Here is a 22,721-nt window from a genome sequence, read left to right on the forward strand (position 1 = left end):
TTTCCAGAAGGGGCTATTTTTTCCCCACGTGATGAACTATTAAAAAAGATATTAAAAAAAAAAAAAAAAAGTGAAAAAGTGTCTCTTCATTGTGGACAGCCCATATATTTTGCACTGCTAAGCCAACCCAGATGTTGACTGTATTTTTTTAATATATATATATATATATATATACATACACATATACTGTATATTAGGCCTGAACGATATTGGAAAAAACTATTGTTGCAATTTTTTGGGGGTATGCGATATATTGCGATATTATATTGCGATACTAAAAAAATATATATAAATATTTATATATATATATATTTTTTTTTTTAAAAGACATTTTTACTAGATGACTTGAATAGCTGTATGGAAACACTTTGGATGACTCATCATGACCACAGTGTACAGTATTCCATCGTTTTTCGCGGTCAATAGGGACCAGAACCCGCCACGATAAGTGAAAAACTAGATGACTTGAATAGCTGTATGGAAACACTTTGGATGACTCATCATGACCACAGTGTACAGTATTCCATCGTTTTTCGCGGTCAATAGGGACCAGAACCCGCCACGATAAGTGAAAAACCGCGAAGTAGCGCATACCCCCCCCCCACCACCACCATTTTTTTGTGTGTGTTCTCAATGTATTTATTCAGATCTAGCACTGGAAAGAGATACATATAAGACATGTTTTTTCTCACTTTTCCCCCCCAAAGTATGATTTAAAAAAAAAAAATATATATATATATATATATATATATATATATATATATATACAGTGCCTTGCAAAAGTATTCGGCCCCCTTGAACCTTGCAACCTTTCGCCACATTTCAGGCTTCAAACATAAAGATATAAAATTTTAATTTTTTGTCAAGAATCAACAACAAGTGGGACACAATCGTGAAGTGGAACAAAATTTATTGGATAATTTAAACTTTTTTAACAAATAAAAAACTGAAAAGTGGGGCGTGTAATATTATTTGGCCCCCTTGCGTTAATACTTTGTAGCGCCACCTTTTGCTCCAATTACAGCTGCAAGTCGCTTGGGGTATGTTTCTATCAGTTTTGCACATCGAGAGACTGACATTCTTGCCCATTCTTCCTTGCAAAACAGCTCGAGCTCAGTGAGGTTGGATGGAGAGTGTTTGTGAACAGCAGTCTTCAGCTCTTTCCACAGATTCTCGATTGGATTCAGGTCTGGACTTTGACTTGGCCATTCTAACACCTGGATACGTTTATTTTTGAACCATTCCATTGTAGATTTGGCTTTATGTTTTGGATCATTGTCCTGTTGGACGATAAATCTCCATCCCAGTCTCAGGTCTTGTGCAGATACCAACAGGTTTTCTTCCAGAATGTTCCTGTATTTGGCTGCATCCATCTTCCCGTCAATTTTAACCATCTTCCCTGTCCCTGCTGAAGAAAAGCAGGCCCAAACCATGATGCTGCCACCACCATGTTTGACAGTAGGGATGGTGTGTTCAGGGTGATGAGCTGTGTTGCTTTTACGCCAAACATATCGTTTTGCATTGTGGCCAAAAAGTTCAATTTTGGTTTCATCTGACCAGAGCACCTTCTTCCACATATTTGGTGTGTCTCCCAGGTGGCTTGTGGCAAACTTTAAACGAAACTTTTTATGGATATCTTTGAGAAATGGCTTTCTTCTTGCCACTCTTCCATAAAGGCCAGATTTGTGCAGTGTACGACTGATTGTTGTCCTATGGACAGACTCTCCCTCCTCAGCTGTAGATCTCTGCAGTTCATCCAGAGTGATCATGGGCCTCTTGGCTGCATCTCTGATCAGTTTTCTCCTTGTTTGAGAAGAAAGTTTGGAAGGACGGCCGGGTCTTGGTAGATTTGCAGTGGTCTGATGCTCCTTCCATTTCAATATGATGGCGTGCACAGTGCTCCTTGAGATGTTTAAAGCTTGGGAAATCTTTTTGTATCCAAATCCGGCTTTAAACTTCTCCACAACAGTATCTCGGACCTGCCTGGTGTGTTCCTTGGTTTTCATAATGCTCTCTGCACTTTAAACAGAACCCTGAGACTATCACAGAGCAGGTGCATTTATACAGAGACTTGATTACACACAGGTGGATTCTATTTATCATCAGCGGTCATTTAGGACAACATTGGATCATTCAGAGATCCTCACTGAACTTCTGGAGTGAGTTGCTGCACTGAAAGTAAAGGGGCCGAATAATATTGCACGCGCCACTTTTCAGTTTTTTATTTGTTAAAAAAGTTTAAATTATCCAATAAATGTTGTTCCACTTCACGATTGTGTCCAACTTGTTGTTCATTCTTGACAAAAAAATTAAATTTCATATCTTTATGTTTGAAGCCTGAAATGTGGCGAAAGGTTGCAAGATTCAAGCGGGCCGAATACTTTTGCAAGGCACTATATATATATATACATATACATATATATATATATATTTTTTTTTTTTTAATAAATGCTTTCTAAGCACTTCAAATGTAATAATTATGATCAGTTTTAAACATAACTGTCCCACTGAATCATTTTAAAACATGAATAAAGTACTGTAGTAGTAAAATGCTTGGCTTTATTAAATGCTTCTGTTTACCTAACATGGCTGTGACTCTTAGAGTGACATGTAGAAATTACAAACTCCTCATAATCACTTCTGGTGTTTATTTTATATGTCTCGAAAGTCTCCACATTCTCCCCCCACAGACACACACATTCATTCCAGCCCGCGCTTCCTTGCAGAAACTGTTTAACAAGTTAAACGATGATTGACAGATTGCTGCCCGGTTTCTTTGGCCAGATCAAAGCCATCGTTAACTTTAATAAGCAAGTGCCGCAGTGACTGAGAGCTGGGAAAGGGGGTGAGAGAGGCCGTGCGAGCGAATGAAACAGAACAAAGGTTTGTGGATTGGAAAAAAAATAACTATCGCGCATGCGCACATCGTGATGGCAATGTTTAAAGGATATATCGTTCAGGCTTAATATATATATATATATATATATATATATATATATATATATATATATATATGCAATTCTGGCAAGTAGGAAAGTGTAAATACTTAATGTACGCTGTGGTTGTGTTTGTATTTGTGTGTGCTGTGTTGCATTTAAAGTAAAGGTGCACGATAATATCGGTTACCAATGATTATCGACCGATAATGGCAATTATGACGTCACACAGATAATCCAGATTTTTAAAAAATTCAACCGATAATGCAATCTGATAATTTTATACTTGATTTAGCCTCCAAATGTGCGCAACCGAAGCAGCTTTGTCCACTTCTCCACCGCTGCATCCTCAACCCCTCCTCTCTCTGAAGCCCCTAAGGGAGGAGGGGTTGAGGAGTATGGCGTCATAGAGGAGGCGGCATTACACAACAGGAGTGAGGCGATATCATGGCGGCTCTCTCTAGCGTGGGTTCATTTTTCCGTGTGTGAAACAAACAACGTTCTCGCCATCTGCAAAACATTCACTGCAGAAGTTTCACGAGGCGAAAAGAAAGCGTCCTCATTCAACACTACTAACCCAGCAGCCGTTTAAAACTGTATCACAAAGATTTTTGGAACGAATATGAGGCTGCTGCTAGCGCAAATGTTAAAGCTAAACACACATAAACTAAGCTAAACTGCGGGGCTTGTGACGATACAGAGACGCTGCCGCCTTCCCGGAGTTGGATTGTTTGGGAATGCAGCCCAAGGCGGGTGGTAAACTCCATCTAAGGCTAAACACCGGCACAAGACCGATAGTCGACAAGCAGCCGTCTTCCGACGAAGCCCGCCACTCTGGCCGGTCCGGCAGGCCGCCGCCTCGCCCTAGACGGGGGCGGGCAGGCGGGCCGAGCCCAGTTTCCCGGCGGCAAGACCTCCGGCGAACACCCCGGTTTCTCTAGCGTTCACCCACGGAGTGTGGGAAGCGAGGCGTGCGCCTCCGTCCGAAACAGAGCCCGGCCCCGAATATGCCATGGCGAGCTGGCCGGGGCGGGCGGATATCCAGTGTGAACATAGCTGCCGCCGGTTCAACTCATCGAGCACTAGGGCCAGACAGAGGCCTGGCGCGGTTGCTAATTTGGCGGCCGGACTAACTGAAGGGCACTGAAGGGGATGCCGGACGAGAGACGTTTTTTACTGAAGTGACCCGAGAGTCCAAGGCCCGGATAAAAAAATAATGCCGTTTATACAACCACCATTCTTCGTGAAAAACATGCCGATCACATCAGTTTCACCATGGACATTTGGACAAGTGATGTCAAGTAAGAATGCTTATCATGACCGCACAGTGGTTAGATGATAATTGTAACATGCACCAAACCACACAAAGAAGTCAGTCAGTCAGTAATGCATTCAGTACGCTGTAAATTTATGACATCTTAATCAGATCATTCTTCTTAAATCTAGTCAAATAATTTTCCCCATCTTGTTCTAAGTGTTAAAGACTAGTTAACAGATGAATGCACCAGATTATTCCACTTACTTGAAGTAAATATTGCCATTTGTTCTTATTAAGCCCATACATCTAAAAAAAAAAAAAAAAAAAAAAGGTCATTTTTCACCTAAATCAAGAAAAATTTGCTTTCAAATAATGTTTTGAACCATACTTATTCTTGAATAAAGAACATTTCTGACAAGTTTTTTTAGGATTTCGTATAATAATTTATTGGTTAAAATAAGGCTGTAAAGCTTATTTTAACTAGCTATTCAAGAAATCTGAGTGAAATATACTTGAAGTGCTGTCAGATAATTTCACTTTCCAATAGATTTCCAATAGATTTACACTGAAAACAAGGGAATTTAACTAGTTTTAAGGAGGTGTGTTTTTGCAGTGCAGTAATGTTGTATGTTAGGAATGGCTTACTTTTAAAGGCATTTTTGTGCAACTTAGGTATTTATTCTGTAAGGAATTGTTGCCAAAAGTTTACCATTACACAAAGTCAGACAATCTGTCTTTATTTAGATGTTGGAATTTACTACTTGTTCAGATTTGATGTTGGAAAAAAAACCCAATAAATTATATTTCTGCACAGTAATATTTTCTCTTGTGTTTTCTTTAAAATTTTACATAAATCTTTTGATAGAATTATCGGCTTGACATTATCGGTTATCGGTTGGAACGAGGAGGAAAATAGCGGTTATCGGTATCGGTTGAAAAATGTATTATCTTGCATCACTAGTTTATAGTCATCTCAAGTGTACTAGTGATAACAGCCAAAAGCACACTTACCAATTTGTTTTTATTTGTGGTAGGTCTCTAAAATTAAAAAGAAAGGGAAAAAGAGCTACGTTGTTAAATAATTGGTACAAGCTTACCTGGGTTAACCCAAAGTATTGAAAGTTCAAACACTAATCTATCGGTAAAACAGGAAAAGTGAACATACTGTACATCCCTACATATACTTGAACATGTCACATTAGGCCGATTTTTATCAACTTATTTGTATGTGTGACTTGACTTCATAAAGATCATAAGGATTCAGGGTGAGCCGTAGTCCATCACTGTTAACATTGGGTATACCCAATTGCAGGACATACTCAATGAAGCTAAAAGGCATGATTTCTTTGTGGAAACTCAAAACAAGCATGGAGGCAACATGCAAACTCCAAGCAGTAGGGCTTGAGCAGACTTTTAAACCTGGACGTGTTTTCTTTTTTATTGTGTCATACCACAACACCTTCTCTTTCTGGTCAGATGGACTCTAAAGTCATGAGGACATGCTTCCTCACACAAAGCTCCATTCATGGCTTCGGCACGCACATCAGAGGGAAGCAGCGATCTGGCTCTGTTAACAAAGAGGCCAAACAGATCCAAGCGTGCATCTTGCCGGTGCATGTGCAATGAGTGTACAATCAAACACACGTGCAAGAAGCATTTCAAGCCATATTTCACTTCAAGTGAAAGTACAGATGCTGCTCGACCTCATTGGCAGACTGCACATTATTGGTGTCCTTTTTGCTATCCAGAAGAAGTCTCTGAGTTGTGGAAATCAATGATCAAGGTTTATAACTATCTTTATGTCAAACACATCAACTCGTCTTCAACACATTGAAATGAATATTGTATTAATATCATGCCTTTCTTTTATAAAAGGGTGTAATGGTGTAAAAACGGCCATTTACGCAATCTGGAATTTGACTCCAAATTCTGTGGTGGAGTAAAGTTTGGGCCAAGAAAGAAAGCATGAACAAATTCTTCCTCTCTAGCTAGAGGATTATACGCAAACCAAAGGAAATTCCAATGCAGACTTCTGTCCCGTTCCAAAGTGGCCCTTATAAATCATACATTATATGGACAAAAGTATTACGACAGCTGTTTTTTAAAGAAAGAACTAATATTGATAGAAGATATGGTGACAGTCTTTGCAGCAACAACTGCTTCCACTCTTCAGGGAAGAGATAGATTACAATATTACATATTATGGAATCTGAGTGTGGGAGTTTTTATTGATTCATACAGAACGTTTATGAAGACAGAGGTCACAGATGTTACATGCTCTTTCATAGCTTTTAGACTCTTGACTTTTGACTCTTGCCAAATTTAAAGGTATAATTGCTTCAGGAGGAAGACATCAGTGTGAGTCAGTGCCAGGCCATGTTTTTGGTACCTCGACCTTCATTGGGGACTTACCCAACAGCTTAATTGTCACATTCGGCAGCTGGTCATTGTTCTCATTACAGGGTGTGGGCGGTGTTCCCTGGATCGCGATTACGTCCAATCTCATCAGTGGCGTATTTAATCACAGGCAACCCGAGGAAGGGTTGCCGAGATATTGTCTTGCTGGTCGCCATCGGACGGTTTTGTACTCTCAAGCCTCTTATTCGTTTTAGCTAGTTTCGCCACTGCCTTGGTTTGTTTGTCTGCCGCCCTCGTTTGGAATCCTCTACCTTGTGCAGGTATTTGAGTGGTTTTGTTACCTTGTTGGCTTATTTGCCTACCACCTGAGTTTACCCCTTGGTTAGTTTTGTCATCCCCGTCGACCTGTTGCCATGGTCCCCTTTTGTCATCCTTCTTTTTCGTGATCGCGTGTTTTCTTTTTAATCAATAAACCTTTTGAACACCTCCTTTGTTGTCTGTTGCAATCTTGCTTTCTGCATACGCGGACCGTAACATTAATACCACCACTATCACATTGAAAGAACAGAAAACAAAATATTACAAAATGCAACTGTTATCAGGAGCCATTCTTAATTTTCATCTACTAATATGAAAAAGATTTTTTTTGGGAAATAATTTAATCTAAAATGAAATACTTATATATCAGAGATGCTTATCGTATTAATGTGTGCAGTGCAGTTATGTTCTACTAGTAAATGTTAGCAGCTTTTGCTCTGAACAAGCAATAAGGTGTCATGTATGAAACCTGATTGGCTAAAGAAACAGCCCTATTGCTAAACAAGTTGATGTTATATTGACCAGCACTGCTAATTTTGAAGGCCCTGAGGAGTTTAATTGCAGCACTAAGACTGGACAAAATAAATCTAATATAAATACATACTGTATATACACCTACTGCAAAGCAAAGCAACTTTACTTACTGTATAGCACCTTCACAGAAAAGTGTCACAAGGCTATTTACATGTACTGGACTGTCTCAGAAAATTAGAATACACAATATTCTAATTTTCTGAGACAGTCCTGTATATTGTTCTGTGTAAAGGACGTCAGCCAAGGTCGGCCCCCCACATTTTTACCACGCCAAATCTGGTCCCCTTTGCAAAAAGTTTGGACACCCCTGCTTTAAATGGTGGATTAATGTACAGGACTGTCTCAGAAAATTAGAATATTGTGTATTCTAATTTTCTGAGACAGTCCAGTATGTTCAAACTCACAAGCATTCACGCACTGATGGACTGTTACTGCCATGCCAGACCCACTGGGGAGAAGTGTCTTACCCAAGGACACAACATCAGACCAACAACTTTCGATTGGGGAAAAACTACTCCACCACTGAGCCACCCCACCCCATGGGCAGCTGATATGAAAGCTACTATATTAAGATGATACACTTTTGGAACATGGAACAAAAATTAAAAAGTTAGTGACTAACTATAGAAAATGCATTACGAGAAATGATCAGAGGAAGACGAAATGGATGGTGTCCACTTTGCAAGATGCCGATTCACAAACTGGGCTAGCTACCTTGATGCAGTGTTTAAGCCATACCAGCACACACACACTTTGACACACTGACACACTTGCTGCGCTCGCTACACCCGCAGATGGCGCAACACTACACTGCTGCAGTAAAGGACAAAGCTGACCAATTAGCATCCTTTTTCCTCACATACCTCTGAGGGTGGCCCTATCACACCTAGGCCTGTCGCAATAACAAATTTTAGTGGGCGATAAATTATCTAATAAATTATTGCGATATGCGATATTATTGCGCCCCCCACCCCCCAAATTTTTTGGGGAGTATTTATTTATTTATTATCATCATCATCGGTATCATTGACAGTTGCAAGATGTGATATGAGGAACCCGAAAAAACCGAAGAAAAGACGAGAGGGCTGATGAGATAAGCATATGCTTATCAAGTCCCGTCCCCTTTTAACCACTTTACAATAACACAGTGAGAATACAGTATATATTAATAGATCAAGTACACCCATTTAAACGCAATTAATGTTTACTTTTAAATTAAAAAATACCTTTTAAGAAATCACAACTAAAAACAATAGACCATGCCTCTTTCAGGTAAAAGACTACAATATTAATACCGCACAGAAACACATAATAAATGTCTTTTTTCAAGAAAAAATAAAATTGCACTTAATAACTGAAGCATTTAGGCACATAGGTATAAAGTTGCAGTAACCGTAATTGCACTTCAACAACAACAGAGAAAAATAGACTAATTAAGTAGCAGTAAGAAAAAATTATCTCTCAAAGGTATCAAATGTCATTTAACAGAGGCAAAACGGTCTCATTTCTTCAACAATGTAGCGGACTTCACTTTCCGTGAGGGAACGCTATTTTGCGCGGTGTCGTCTGTATTTCTCACATCAAGCGAATACCTCTAATTGTCAATTAACGTGACGAGGAGGCTCTGCTTGTTGCGATGCAGTTTTCTTACTAAGCAGTGAAAACTGGAGAGGATGACAGTGTTTCAAATGAGCATGTAGATTTATTCTGTTGGCCATCTTTGTTGAAACAACCTCCAGAAACATTTTGCAGACTGGTTCGTCCTCTTCCTCATTCCGCTCGCTCATTGCTGTGCGCCGAGAATGGACTCGGCCCTGCCTCCATCCATTAAATGACGGTCACTCAAACTAAAATGTATAAAACGAACATACCCAGAAGTCAATAAAACAGAGTGGCACAAGGAAGCTGAACTTTAAACACCGCTGCCGAGCACGTCTGCCACACATCTGCCGCAAGCGCGCGCGACACACGTGCACGCGAGGCGATAAATCGCAGCAGGAAAATTACCGTCTTCATTTTTATATACCACGCGATAAATGGAATTATTGCATATTGCGACAGGCTTAATCACACCCAGGTTTTTAGTATGTGTGATACTGTGTGCCAATCATGGAACAACTCTAAAAGACCCAACCCAAAAGCAGGTTTTTTAAAAAAAATTCAATGTTCTTCTATGTGTTGTACTGTGATTGGTTGTTTTAGTATTACACATTCTTAATAATCATGTTGCATTTTGGCAGGATGGCATTATGAGATGAAAATCTTGAGGCGCATACCGTGCTGCTGATAAATGACAAAGGGAGAGATGCGGACCAAGGTGGGGACCAGATGAAGTGAGCCATTTCCCCAAAGAAATGACATTATCACAGCTGGTGTTTCTATTGATTGTATTGACTCTTTTCATGGTGGCACTTAGCTGTCTCCTCACTTCACTTCTTTGCGTCATATGAACTAGTGGGTCATGTTTCCACACAAGTGAGAAAAAACAGACAGGATACATACCAAAAGAAAAGCATTCTTGAAGAGAAATGTCAATATTAGCAGTTGGAAAGCGATTGCGTCTCCATAATTACTTGGCTCAACTCAATTTTTTCTACTGAATTTTCTGCGACTGAATATCTGCAACTGAATTGTTGTGATTGAACTTTTTGTCCACTGAATTTTCTCTACAGAATTTTTTTCTTGCTCTGAATTTTCGGTACAGATTTTTTTTGTAACAGAAAAAAATCCAGTTTTAGAATTTCGATGCTGAAAAAAAAAAATCTGTCTTAGAAATTCAAATTCAAATGCCGGTGGCACAAATGTACTTCCATATGGCTGTCTAAAACTTAATTATAGAAAAAATACACCCCTCACATTTTTGTGAATATTTTATTATATATACGATAAAGAACCTCGAGTAACATCCAAACAACTTCAAGCTGTCCTGCAGTCCAAGGGTACAACAGTGTCAACTCGTACTATCCGTCGGTGACTGAATGAAAAGGGACTCCGTGGTAGGATACCCAGGAAGACCCCACTTCTGACCCATGGACATAAAAAAGCCAGGCTGGAGTTTGCCAAAACCTCCCTGAGAAAGCAAAAATGTTTTGGAAGAATGTTCTTTGATCAGATGAGACAAAAGTAGAGCTTTTTGGGAAAATGCATCAGATATAATTTACAGGGGGAAAAAATGAGGCCTTCAAAGAAAAGAACAAGCATGTCAAACATGTTGGAGGTTCCCTGATGTTTTGGGGTTGCTTTGCTACCTCTGGAACTGGACTGCTTAAACCGTGTGTATGGCATTGTGGAGTCTGAAGACTACCAATAAATTTTGCAGCATAATGTAGGGCCCAGTGTGAGAAAGCTGGGTCTCCCTTAGAGGTCAAGGGTCTTCCAGCAGGACAATGATCCAAAACACACTTCAAAAAGCACTTGAAAATGGTTTGAGAGAAAACACTGGAGACTTGTAAAGTGGCCAGCATTGAGTCCAGACCTGAATCCCATAGAACACCTGTGGAGCGATCTGAAAATGGCAGTTTGGAGAAGTCATCCGTCAAATCTCAGAGACCTGGAGCTGTTGGCCAAATAAGAATGGTCTAAAATTCCAGCAGACCATTGAAAGAAACTCATTGATGGATACCGGAAGCGGTTGTTCGCAGTTATTTTGTCTAAAGGTTGTGCTACGTTTTAGGCTGAGGGTGCCAATACTTTTGTCCGGCCCATTTTTGGAGTTTTGTGTAAAATGATAATGATTTTTTTTTTTCATTCTTTTGTGTTTTTTCATTGCAAGCAAAATAAATGAAGCTCTTACGACCAAATCATTTGTAATCGCAATCATTTTCTGGGAGAAATGAAACATTATCTGACAGATTTGCAGGGGTGCCAATACCTTGGGCCAGCAGTGTACATGACATTTTGTGACAATGTAAAGTAGTCGCTGTACAGCTTGTGTAAGTGAGTAAATTAACGTACAGTTATTGATGTCTATACTGCTGGCAGCAAAGTTGTTACAGCCCCTGGTGATAACGTCATTTTTCCTCCCTGGATTCACGTGACTCATTAGTGTTACAAGTATTAATGGAGAATAGGTGTGTTTACTTATCACTCACAACACCAGTAGAAGCTACTAGATGCATTTTTCACCACTTTGGTTAACTGAAGATGATGTGTTTGTCTGACTTCTCAGAGAGCTCACTGAGTATTAAAACACTCGGAGGATTGTTGGTGGTTGTTTTAGTTAATATTATGAGCACTAATCAGTGTATTTACTGTATGTATTCAAGATGTGGAAACCTCTTTGTACAAGGATGTCATAGGACTTTTTAAATTTGAGGTGGCCATATGCCTGTGTGTGTCTGTCATAGTGCAATCACAAAGGAATGTGCGTTTAACTTAAGAGTATTTGGACACACAGCTGCAGCCCAAGCAAGGGCCTCCTCTCCTCCAACAAAGAGGTGGAAGCCAGAGCAACTGGGTTACCCCTCACATTTGCCATTCTCCCCAGGAGCAGTCAGGTCAAAGGTCACAAGGGATCAGTGTGTGTGCCTATGCGTGTGTGCGCTTTGGCCTCGCCACTCCACCCCCAGCTTGGCTTATTGTCATGACAACAGTAAGGCAGCCAGGACATAGCATTCCCCCTCTGTTTAACACACTATGAAGTGTGCGTGCGTCTGCTCTGCAGCCGATAGCAAGATGTAGGTCAATCAACAGAGATGTGAGCCGTGATCATCAATGTGTGTCTGTATGTGTTCGCCTTGATCACGTGTTCAACATGTGTGGACATAAATGTATTTACATAGACAAATTGTGTGTGTGACTGAGCATGAAACAGGTGGAATGAGAGGTGGCTTTTCCCCCAGGGTACAACGCCTAACAAACGTTGATACTTCTGACTACAGAGGAAGCTTGATCAGGATGCCACTAAAAATATCTTTTTCCTTTTTTTGACACATCCTGTCCACATGAATGCACAGTGTGGTGTTTGCTGCAAATGTTACCACATCCTTCTGTGTAGTGTTGCAACGATACAATTTTTTGGCCCCTGATGCCAATTTCAGTACTCGGCCAATACTGTACCAAAACCAGTTTTGTTTTGAAATAAACAATACATATATATATATATATATATATATATATATATATATATATATATATATGTATTGTTGTTATTGACAAGGCTGAAAAAGCAGTTTCTGCTCTTGCACCCCTCTTTTAAATAAGCTGCTGTATTTTAAGCCAAAAGAACAATATGTCTACAGTATATGCTGCCATAGCAGTTTCATGGCGCATTAAACCCCCGAACTTATCTTTAATCTGTCCGTTTTACCCTGGAGACCCCCGTTTACAGACACAGCGCAACCGCTTTTGTTTCAACTCAGCCATTAAAAGAAGGTAAGTAATAATATTTATTCAAATACAGTACTTATGTACAGTATGTTGAATGTTTATGTCCGTCTTGTGTCTTATCTTTCCATTCCAACAATAATTTACAGAAAAATAGGGCATATTTGAGAGATGATTTGAATTGTGATTAATTACGATTAATTAATTTTTAAGCTGTGATTAACTCGATTAAAAATTTTAATCTTTTGACAGCCCTAATATATATATATTTATATATACATATGCACATGTGAGCATCAAATGCGATCTCTACCAAGGAGATGCTCTGTCACCCCTGCTGTTCTGCATAGGCATAAACCCCCTCAGCCAGATAATCATCAAGAGTGGTTTCGGATACCAGTTCCGAAGTGGAACAACCATCAGTCACCTCCTCTACATTAATGATATCAAGCTGTATGCCAAGAACGAGCGTGACATTGACTCCCTGATTCACCTCACGAGAATATACAGCAATGACATCGGGATGTCATTCGGACTAGGTAAGTGTGGGCGAATGCTATTCAGAAGAGGGAAGGTGATCTCAGCTGAAGGGGCTGAACTACCTGATGGCAACATAACACGTGTGCAGGACATCCACAAATACCTGGGGATCCCACAGGCAAATGGGAGCCATGAGGAAGCAACTAGGAGGTCTGCCCCAACCAAATACTTACAGAGGGTGAGGCAGGTCCTCAAGAATCAGCTGAATGGCAAGAATAAGATTCAGGCCAATAACAGCTATGCCCTACTAGTAATCAGATACCCTGCTGGCATCATAACCTGGCCACTGGAAGAGATGCAGGCGACCGACATCAAGACATGTAAGCTCTTTACAATGCACAGAGGGTTTCACCCTAAGTCCAGCATCCTGAGGCTCTACACAAAGCGGAAAGAGGGAGGCAGAGGACTAGTGAGCATCAGAGCCACTATCCAGGAGGAAACTACATCCCTCCAAGAGTACATTATGAAAATGGCCCCCAGTGATATCCTGCTCGGTGAATGCCTCAGACAATAGAAGCCCAGTAAGGAGGAGGACCCTGAGGAGCTATCATGGAATGTATGGTGTGTACCACTGACAAATTGAGGGGGTAGCTGACATGGGAAAAACATACCAGTGGCTAGAAAAGGCCGGACTGAAAGACAGCACGAAGGCACTGATCATGGCAGCACAGGAACAGGCCCTCAACACAAGATCAGTAGAGGCCAGGGTCTATCACACCAGACAGGACCCCAGGTGCAGGCTATGCAAAAAGGCAAAATGCTGGCAGGCAAGGCATACATGGAACGGCATAACCAGGTAGCAGGCAGAGTGTACAGGAACACCTGTGCTGACTGGAGACCCCAGAGTCAAGGTTGGCAACACCTCCAAAGGTGGTCGAGAACAACCAAGCCAAGATCCTGTGGGACTTCCAGATCCAGACAGACAAACTGGTGATGGCCAACCAGCCTGACATAGTGGTGGTGGATAAACATCAGAAGACAGCAGTAATGATAGATGTAGCAATCCCGAGCGATCAGGAAAAAAGAACACGAAAAGCTGGACAAAATATCAAGGTTGAAGGAAGAGTTGGAGAAAATGTGGGGAGTGAAGGCAAGAGTGGTGCCAGTAGTGATTGGGTCACTAGGGGCAGTAACCCCCAAGCTGGGTGCATGGCTCCAACAGATAGCGGGAACAACGTCTGACGTCTCCGTTCAGAAGAGCGCAATCCTAGGGACAGCTAAGCTACTGCGCAGAACCCTCAAGCTCCTAGGCCTCTGGTAGAGAACCCGAGCTTGAAAGGAGAGACCATACCGCCCGGGTGGGCGAGAGGAGGATTTTTTTAAATATATGATGTTATATGACATCTTAGTATACATTAGTATCCACGGCACGGTGGCTGAGTGGTTAGCACGTCTGCCTCACAGTTTTGAGATCAAGGGTTCAATCCCGGGCTTCGGCCTTCCTGTGTGGAGTTTGCATGTTCTCCCCGTGCCTGCGTGGGTTTCCTCCGGGAACTCCGGTTTCCTCCCACATCCCAAAAACATGCATGGTAGGCTGATTGAACACTCTAAATTGTCCGTAGGTATGAGTGTGTGCGTGAATGGTTGTATGTCTCCTTGTGCCCTGCGATTGGCTGGCAACCAGTTCAGGGTGTCGCCTGCCTACTGCCCGTAGTTACCTGGGATAGGCTCCAGCACCTCCGCGACCCTCGTGAGGAAAAGCGGCATGGAAAATGAATGAATGAATGAATGAATAGTATCCATTTCACATGGGAATAGATGGTGTCTATAATTTTTGCAACATGATCATGGTTGTTTTAAGAAGTGGATTAAGTTGGATAAATCCCCACTTAAGGCTCAAATACAGGGTTTCACATCCTGTCTGCATGAGTGATGCAAATTAACAAATCCTGACCGCATTCTTGGTTTACAGTTATTCTTTCAGTCTCTCAAATTGAATTTAATGGAGCTCTGATGTGCCACCCACTGGCCACAACTGCGCATTACAACACCCACAGCTTCTCGAGAGAATAGATTTCACACCACATCTGTGAATGGACAAACACAAGCAGGTGTTGTTTGCCACCACTTTCCTGCTATTCCCCCACTTTGGAAATTCCTCACACTCATCCATTCTCTCTCTCTCTCTCTCTCTCTCTCTCTCTCTCTCTCTCTCTCTCTCTCTCTCTCTCTCTCTCTCTCTCTCTGCAACCCCCTCCAACCTTTTCATCTTTCTCCTAAAGGGTTATAAGGGCTTTTTAGGCACTGCCCTAGTGGAGAGCTGAAGGGGCCTCCCCCAAGTGCGTCGCATCCGACACAGCAGTTGGTGGTTCTTATTACACAGTCCCCTGAGCCCCCCATCAAGGGTTTTTTCTATATATGATTTCCCCCCCAAAGTACTATTATAAGATAATCTCTGTTTTTTTGGGGGGTGGTCACTTCATTTTACAGCGTGTGTTTTTACACAGTGAGAAATATCGATGATTGTGTCTTGGGATGCACCGATTCACATTTTTTCCAATTCCGACCCAATCCCAATACCTAAATCAGGATATCTGTCGATACCAATGCAACAACAGTACCAGATCCTGTTTTATTTTTTCCCCCTTCTAATATTATTCAGTCCTGCCAGTTTAAAAAAAAATGAGTGAGCCATTGACAATTATCCTAAATATTTCCAGAAATACAATTTTTTATTTGACGAATACTGTGCCATGATATATTTGCTCTTCGTTATGATGTACCTCTGAGTTCAGAATTGGCAGAGCAACAGAAGACTGATATAATATCCACATAAAAATTCTTACAGATTTGCAGTCTTTTGTTTAATTCTGTAAAAATACTGTAACTGTGCAAACATATTTTTGCTGTTGTAATGTCTTAAAAACTGACTAAATTTATACACAAGTTTCTTGAGCGAAATATGGGTGGCACCATCTTGGAAAATTTCTGCTTCGAACTTCCGGTTTAGAAAAAAAACTCATGAGTTGCTGTTGAAGTTAGCAGTGTGTTTGCGAAGTTAAAACTGCAAAATCAAGCCAGAGGAACCTACAAAATTACGAAATTGATTCAGCACAAAATAGATGAGACGTAGATGAGATTGTATGATTGTTGTTTTCACTTCGTTGATCATTCGTGGACAAATTATAACAATCTGTCAGCCTGTGTTGACGTGAGGTACAGTATAGATTGATAAACCGGCCAATTGAGTGACCAAAATGAAATGAAATTACATATTATATTACATTTGCCGAATGCAGAAGGGCTGACACAGATTTTGTTGTTGCAAGGAAATACTACAGGGTATGTACATATAAACAAAAATACTATGTTCTTTTTTATTGCAGATATTGATCGCAATAAAAAAACATTTAGACAATATGATCCCATTTCTTACTTTATTTAAAACCATTGGTCCATGTGCAAAACCGGTCAATAAATCACAATTTATAAAATTATTTGAACATTTTTAACGAATGTTGAGCATTCGAGGAATGTGTTATCAGACAGCAGAGTTTAAGGGAGCTTCTCCAAACTTTCACCCGACATCACGGAGACCCTCGGCAGCATCCACACGAACTTTATCCCGCTGTCCTCAGTAATTCCAGGTCCAATAGCGTATCTTAAAGTTGCTGCAGTTAAGAAGCTTGAAGTTGGATCTTGGGATTGAGCTGACAGTCCGCCACGAGAAGAGCCAACGTCTCCAGGTCCAGCCTCTCTACAGCCCCCGGGTAGAACGCACGTAGTCTTGATATACTGTATGTCCATCCACGTACAGGAGGTGTTGTTGCGAGGCACACTTATCTTCCCTTGCCTAACTACGTTTTCCACATGTAAACAAACGAACAAAAAACTTGTAACACTTGCATTTATACGATACCATCCAACACGTACTGATTAGCAACAGGCTAGCAGCAGCAGTAGTAGTTGTAGTAAAAATGATTAAACTTCAAAATTACAATCATCATCATAATATCAATAGCAAAGGCTCCTTTTTGGAGCACATACCTTCCAGAAGACAGCGGCAGCATGACTATACGAATGCCCGGGACCCGCGATACATGTACAGCCTGCAGTTTCGACGTCTCCCTCCTCTGTTACCAGCACCCATGCTTTGTGGTACAGGAGCAATGAGGCACCAGCTTGGTTCTACATCCGCCTTCATGAAGACAAAATTCCTGTGTCCGTGTATGAGGACACATCCAACCTTGTGGCTGTGCATGTACTGGAATGCTTCGGAGCTTGTCAGGTTCCTGATGGCGTTTCCATCCACTGCCATAGAGTGAATAAAATACGATAATAATTTACTAGTGGTCACCCTTGACCATTTATTGATGTTGTCTTCCCATGTTGAGATGGCAGAATGATGCAGTATTTCCAAATCGTGTTTTTTCAGCGTTTTTAGTGAGAGATGACACTCCAGCACTATTGAAGTCAGTGGTAAAAAACTTGAAAACGGATGTCGCTTGCAGAAATGCGGAAGTAAAGCAGAAGTACCTCAGAAACATGTCTATAATAATGGATGATTTCTTAGTGTTTTCTAGATGTCTGCTAAATGTTGTGCTCGATGTTCACTCACATCCTGTGGATCCCCTGGCAGTTAAGCGCCCGTATCCTTTAATTCTTAGTGACGGCACTGAGCATGTTCCCTAAACTTGACGTAAAAGCTAAAAGAAAACAGGTAAATTTTAGGTTGACAGGTGCAAATCTGCCGGTTTGCTCGGTGCGATCTATTCAAATTGTTTGTGGTCATTTTTGGAGGACGTTTTAGGCAAAACTTTTTTTTTTTTTTTTCCAAATATGCCCAACATGGGGCCTTTTGAGGTGGATTCACTGACGCAAAGTAAATGTTATATTCCTTTACATCGATTTAACACTAGATTATACATCCCGACGCCATTTTAAGATTTTAAGATGGAAGTTGCGATGGACTTGTACACAGGTAAAACAGCCGTTGTACCTTGTTGATGAAACTAAATAAAGCTGTGGGGCGCTGTAAAGGCACCCCCCAAATCACATTTTGGAGGTCGGGCACATTCGTGCACCTTAAATGACGAGACCGAGGTATGACTTATAGATTGGCAATGTTCACAGGTTGGATCGATGTGGTCCGTGAAGTCAACTTGCATAAGTACCCGATACCAATACTGGATTTATCGGCCCCATATCTCATTATCTTCAATTAAAAATCGCTAAATCCTATCTAATTGTGCCTTTAATGGCAAATGGCACACTGCAACTGAACGTGCTTTAAAATCTAGCTCTTCTCTTTTAAGGCAAGGAGGGGGCAGCATTGTTACTAACAAATACACAATGTATGTAAAATAATAAATGTACATTTGGAGGTGGCTTTGCTGCAGTCCCCATCTATTGGTTGTATTCTCAGTTACATAGTTTTAAAAATGTATTGTGAATGTACTTCTGACTTGTCCTGATTCCATTCCAAGAGAATTGTTACTGGGGGGGGGGGGGGGGGGGGGGGGGGGGGGGGGGGGGGTGACATTGAATAATTCATGAAGACGCTGCGGATTTGCAAGGATCATTAAGTCCATGAGCCGGGTTTGAGTTTTATTTCAAGTTAAATGAAAACCTATCAATTCAGATTATAAAACTGAGGTTCTTATAAGAGAATTCAAGCAAGCGTAAGTGAAAATCCAGTAAAACGTTGACATAAAAACATCCAGTGACCTAGTTTTACTTTTGTTACCAAAGAAACGGGAGGAAAAACAAAACAAAGTGAGGCGTATCGTATGGTGACACATGCTTTTTGCTTCTTGCACACACAGACACACATTCTTTTTCTCGGTGGGTTTGCTAATCGTTATATAACTAGAAAATGCAATTTATGGGGAAACATTGCTCTCCCATGGGTCACTCCTTATTAATTTGGGGGAATTTTCAAGTCACTTCCTTGTTAACTCATTAGTTGCTATTGATGAAGCGAGACGTCCAATCTATTTGGAGTGGGACTATTCTGGACTCCTAGTCAAAATGGTTTGGACATCTAGCGCTATCAATGGCACTGAAAGATGAGCATTCACACTAGTCCTACCAGTTTCAATGAATAGGATCTCTTCCATTGTCAATGGTGGGCATTGAGTTAGCTTTGTGTCAATTCCTTGTCAATTTTAGGCTACTTACAGATAATTTCCTGTTGATTTTGGGTCACTTCCTGCACATTGGGACATTCCGGGGTCAATTCCTGTGCATTAGTCACTTCCTGCAGATTTTGGGGCATTTGCAGGTCACATCTTGTTGATTTAGGGTAGTTTTCTGTTGGATTTGGGGCACGGCCTTCCCCCACATTTTGGGGTATTCTGTGGTCATTTACTGTACATTTTGAATCATTTCCTGTTGGTTGTAGGGTATTTCTAGGTCACTTTCTGTTCTCTGGTCACCTCCTGTAGATTTTGGGGCTTTTTCAGGTAATTTCATGTTAATATTGAGTATTTTTGCAATTGGAAATAAATGGCGATGTTTATGTCAAATTTTGGTGGCATATGCGGTTTTGGCAAAAACTAGAGAACTTTTGTACGCCTTGATTCACGGAATTTTTTAATATGTAAATTATGTGAATCAGATAAAATAAGTTCAAAATGTTGCATTTTAAATATTTTAACATTGGAAATGAATGAGGCTTTTTAGTTAAAAAAACAAACAAACATGTTTTTACCACAACCGTAAACGTTAGGAGGCAAAATTGAAAGAGAGCTTGCGTCGGGTGAATTTGGGGAAAGTTTGAACGAAGTTTGAACGGTGAGAATCGGTCAGAGTGTATGGAAAGTGGACAAGAAAAAAGTACAAATTTTGTATGTGGAAAACTTTGCAAAGCATCCCCGCAATGCTCGCTCATTTCGTCATCGACCTTTATGTCCTTCCCCAAATTCCTTCTATCATTGTCCTCTTTTATGGCGTTCTTTATGAGAGAAGAGTGTGTAAAAGCCGCAGGGAAGTTGTAAATAAATAAAAAAAAAAAAAAAACAGACGAGCAGAGGTGAGTAACTTAGGAAGGGATTGTTTTAAAAAAAAAAAAGTGTAACGCAAAGTGAATAGGTAAGAGGAGGAGCTATGTTGGAGGAGGTATTTTACATCTCAACCTCTCCTTAAAAGGTAATCTAGTCCAGGTAAATACCTGCAGTTAACAGCCAATCACTGCAAAGAGTTGTCGACACTAGAATCTGTGTTTACCGCTCCTGATAAGACACGTTCAAGACGACATACTGAGCATACCAGAAATTTAAAGTTGCACATTTCCTTCTGCCTGTGCCTGTACATTCAGACATCTGATGTTGCACTGCATACGTGGAAATGTGTGATTATGTAACAGCGCAACCAGGGGAAGTAGTGTGACTCTTGACCTGTATCGTTGGCCCCTCAAACAATGACCGCTTGGGCTCAAAACAGCTGGGGGAATCCCACAAAATTAGCTACATTATGCTCTCAAGCATGCACACGCTTACCGTGTCTGAACATACAGAACAAGCTGTGCCTCTTTTGTAAAACAAGAGATTCCACTTTACTACCCTGCTCCTCTGCAAGAGGAAGTGAATACCACAGCTTGTGCAAACCTTCTCAGAAACTGTGCCGAGAGAGAAGCCAACGTCTTGCGATCGAGAGAGGGAGACGGAGGGAGTGGTGCTTTGTTTTACTGAACACACTTGTAAGCTAGTCTTGACACAAATACAAGCGTGTCACAGTGATAACTACGGTTGTTGACAATATATATGATATATCGCGATACTTTGTATCCCAATAGGTTATTGTTATGCTCCTGCCAAGAATTGATATATCACTTTAAGAAGATGTTACTGTTTCATAAAATAATCAACAGGTTGCTACCAAAATTCCACTAGACCGAAATTCGCCACTAGAATAGTGTCTATGTTAACTCATTGGCTGCCATTGATGGTGGTAGACATCCAAATTCATTTTGACTTAGAGGGACAAATGAACGAAAGTCATCAATAGCAGGTATTTAATTTAAATAATAAATTAAAATAATAGATAAAATGCTAAATGTTATGTTAGGCTAAATCAGATAGGTGCAGTATCTGAGTCAGAGTTCTTGCCAAAGTTGCCTAAAACATCCTTTCTCATGACTAGCATGTATGTTGTCAAAGCAGTAGATGAAAGTGGTGACAATCCTAAGTCCACTCAGATCCATCTATGTCAATGTCGTAAAGACTATACCTGCAGACTTCTCACCTTATATGGTGCCTTGTCTTGAAGGAAGTGGAGGAAGCGCCCCACACAACTGCAGCCAAAGGGGAAGGTGTGTTTTTCCATGTCTTTTAACAGCACACCCACCTGAATGTATATACAGTGGGGCAAATAAGTATTTAGTCAACCACCAATTGTGCAAGTTGTCCGACTTGAAAAGATTAGAGAGGCCTGTAATCGTCAACATGGGTAAACCTCAACCATGAGAGACAGAATGTGGAAGACAAAAAACAAAACAAAATCACATTGTTTGATTTTTAAAGAATTTATTTCCAAATTAGAGTGGAAAATAAGTATTTGGTCACCTACAAACAAGCAAGATTTCTGGCTGTCAAAGAGGTCTAACTTCTTCTAACGAGGTCTAACGAGGCTCCACTCGTTACCTGTATTAATGGCACCTGTTTTAACTCATTATCGGTATAAAACACACCTGTCCACAAGCTCAGTCAGTCACACTCCAAACTCCACTATGGCCAAGACCAAAGAGCTGTCGAAGGACACCAGAGACATAATTGTAGACCTGCACCAGGCTGGGAAGACTGAACCTGCAATAGATAAAACGCTTGGTGTAAAGAAATCAACTGTGGGAGCAATTATTAGAAAATGGAAGACATACAAGACTACTGATAATCTCCCTCGATCTGGGGCTCCATGCAAGATCTCACCCCGTGGCGTCAAAATGATAAAATGTGAGCAAAAATCCCAGAACCACACGGAGGCTACTATCAGTAACACAATGCGCCGCCAGAGACTCAAATCCTGCACTGCCAGACGTGTCCCCCTGCTGAAGAAAGTACACGTCCAGGCCTGTCTGTGGTTCGCTAGAGAGCATTTGGATGATCCAAAAGAGGACTGGGAGAATGTGTTAAGGTCAGATGAAACCAAAATAAAACTTTTTGGTAGAAAGACAGGTTCTCGTGTTTGGAGGAGAAAGAATACTGAATTGCACCATACCCACTGTGAAGCATGGGGGTGGAAACATCATGCTTTGGGGCTGTTTTTCTGCAAAGGGACCAGAACAACTGTATAAAGGAAAGAATGAATGGAGCCATGTATCGAGACATTTTGAGTGAAAATCTCCTTCCATCAGCGAGGGCATTGAAGATGAGACGTGGCTGGGTCTTTCAGCATGACAATGATCCCAAACACACAGCCAGGGGAACAAAGGAGTGGCTTCGTAAGAAGCATTTCAAGGTCCTGGAGTGGCCTAGCCAGTCTCCGGATCTCAACCGCATAGAAAATCTGTGGAGGAA

The sequence above is a fragment of the Corythoichthys intestinalis genome, chromosome 16, assembly GCF_030265065.1.
Source record: "Corythoichthys intestinalis isolate RoL2023-P3 chromosome 16, ASM3026506v1, whole genome shotgun sequence".
Lineage (NCBI taxonomy): Eukaryota > Metazoa > Chordata > Actinopteri > Syngnathiformes > Syngnathidae > Corythoichthys > Corythoichthys intestinalis.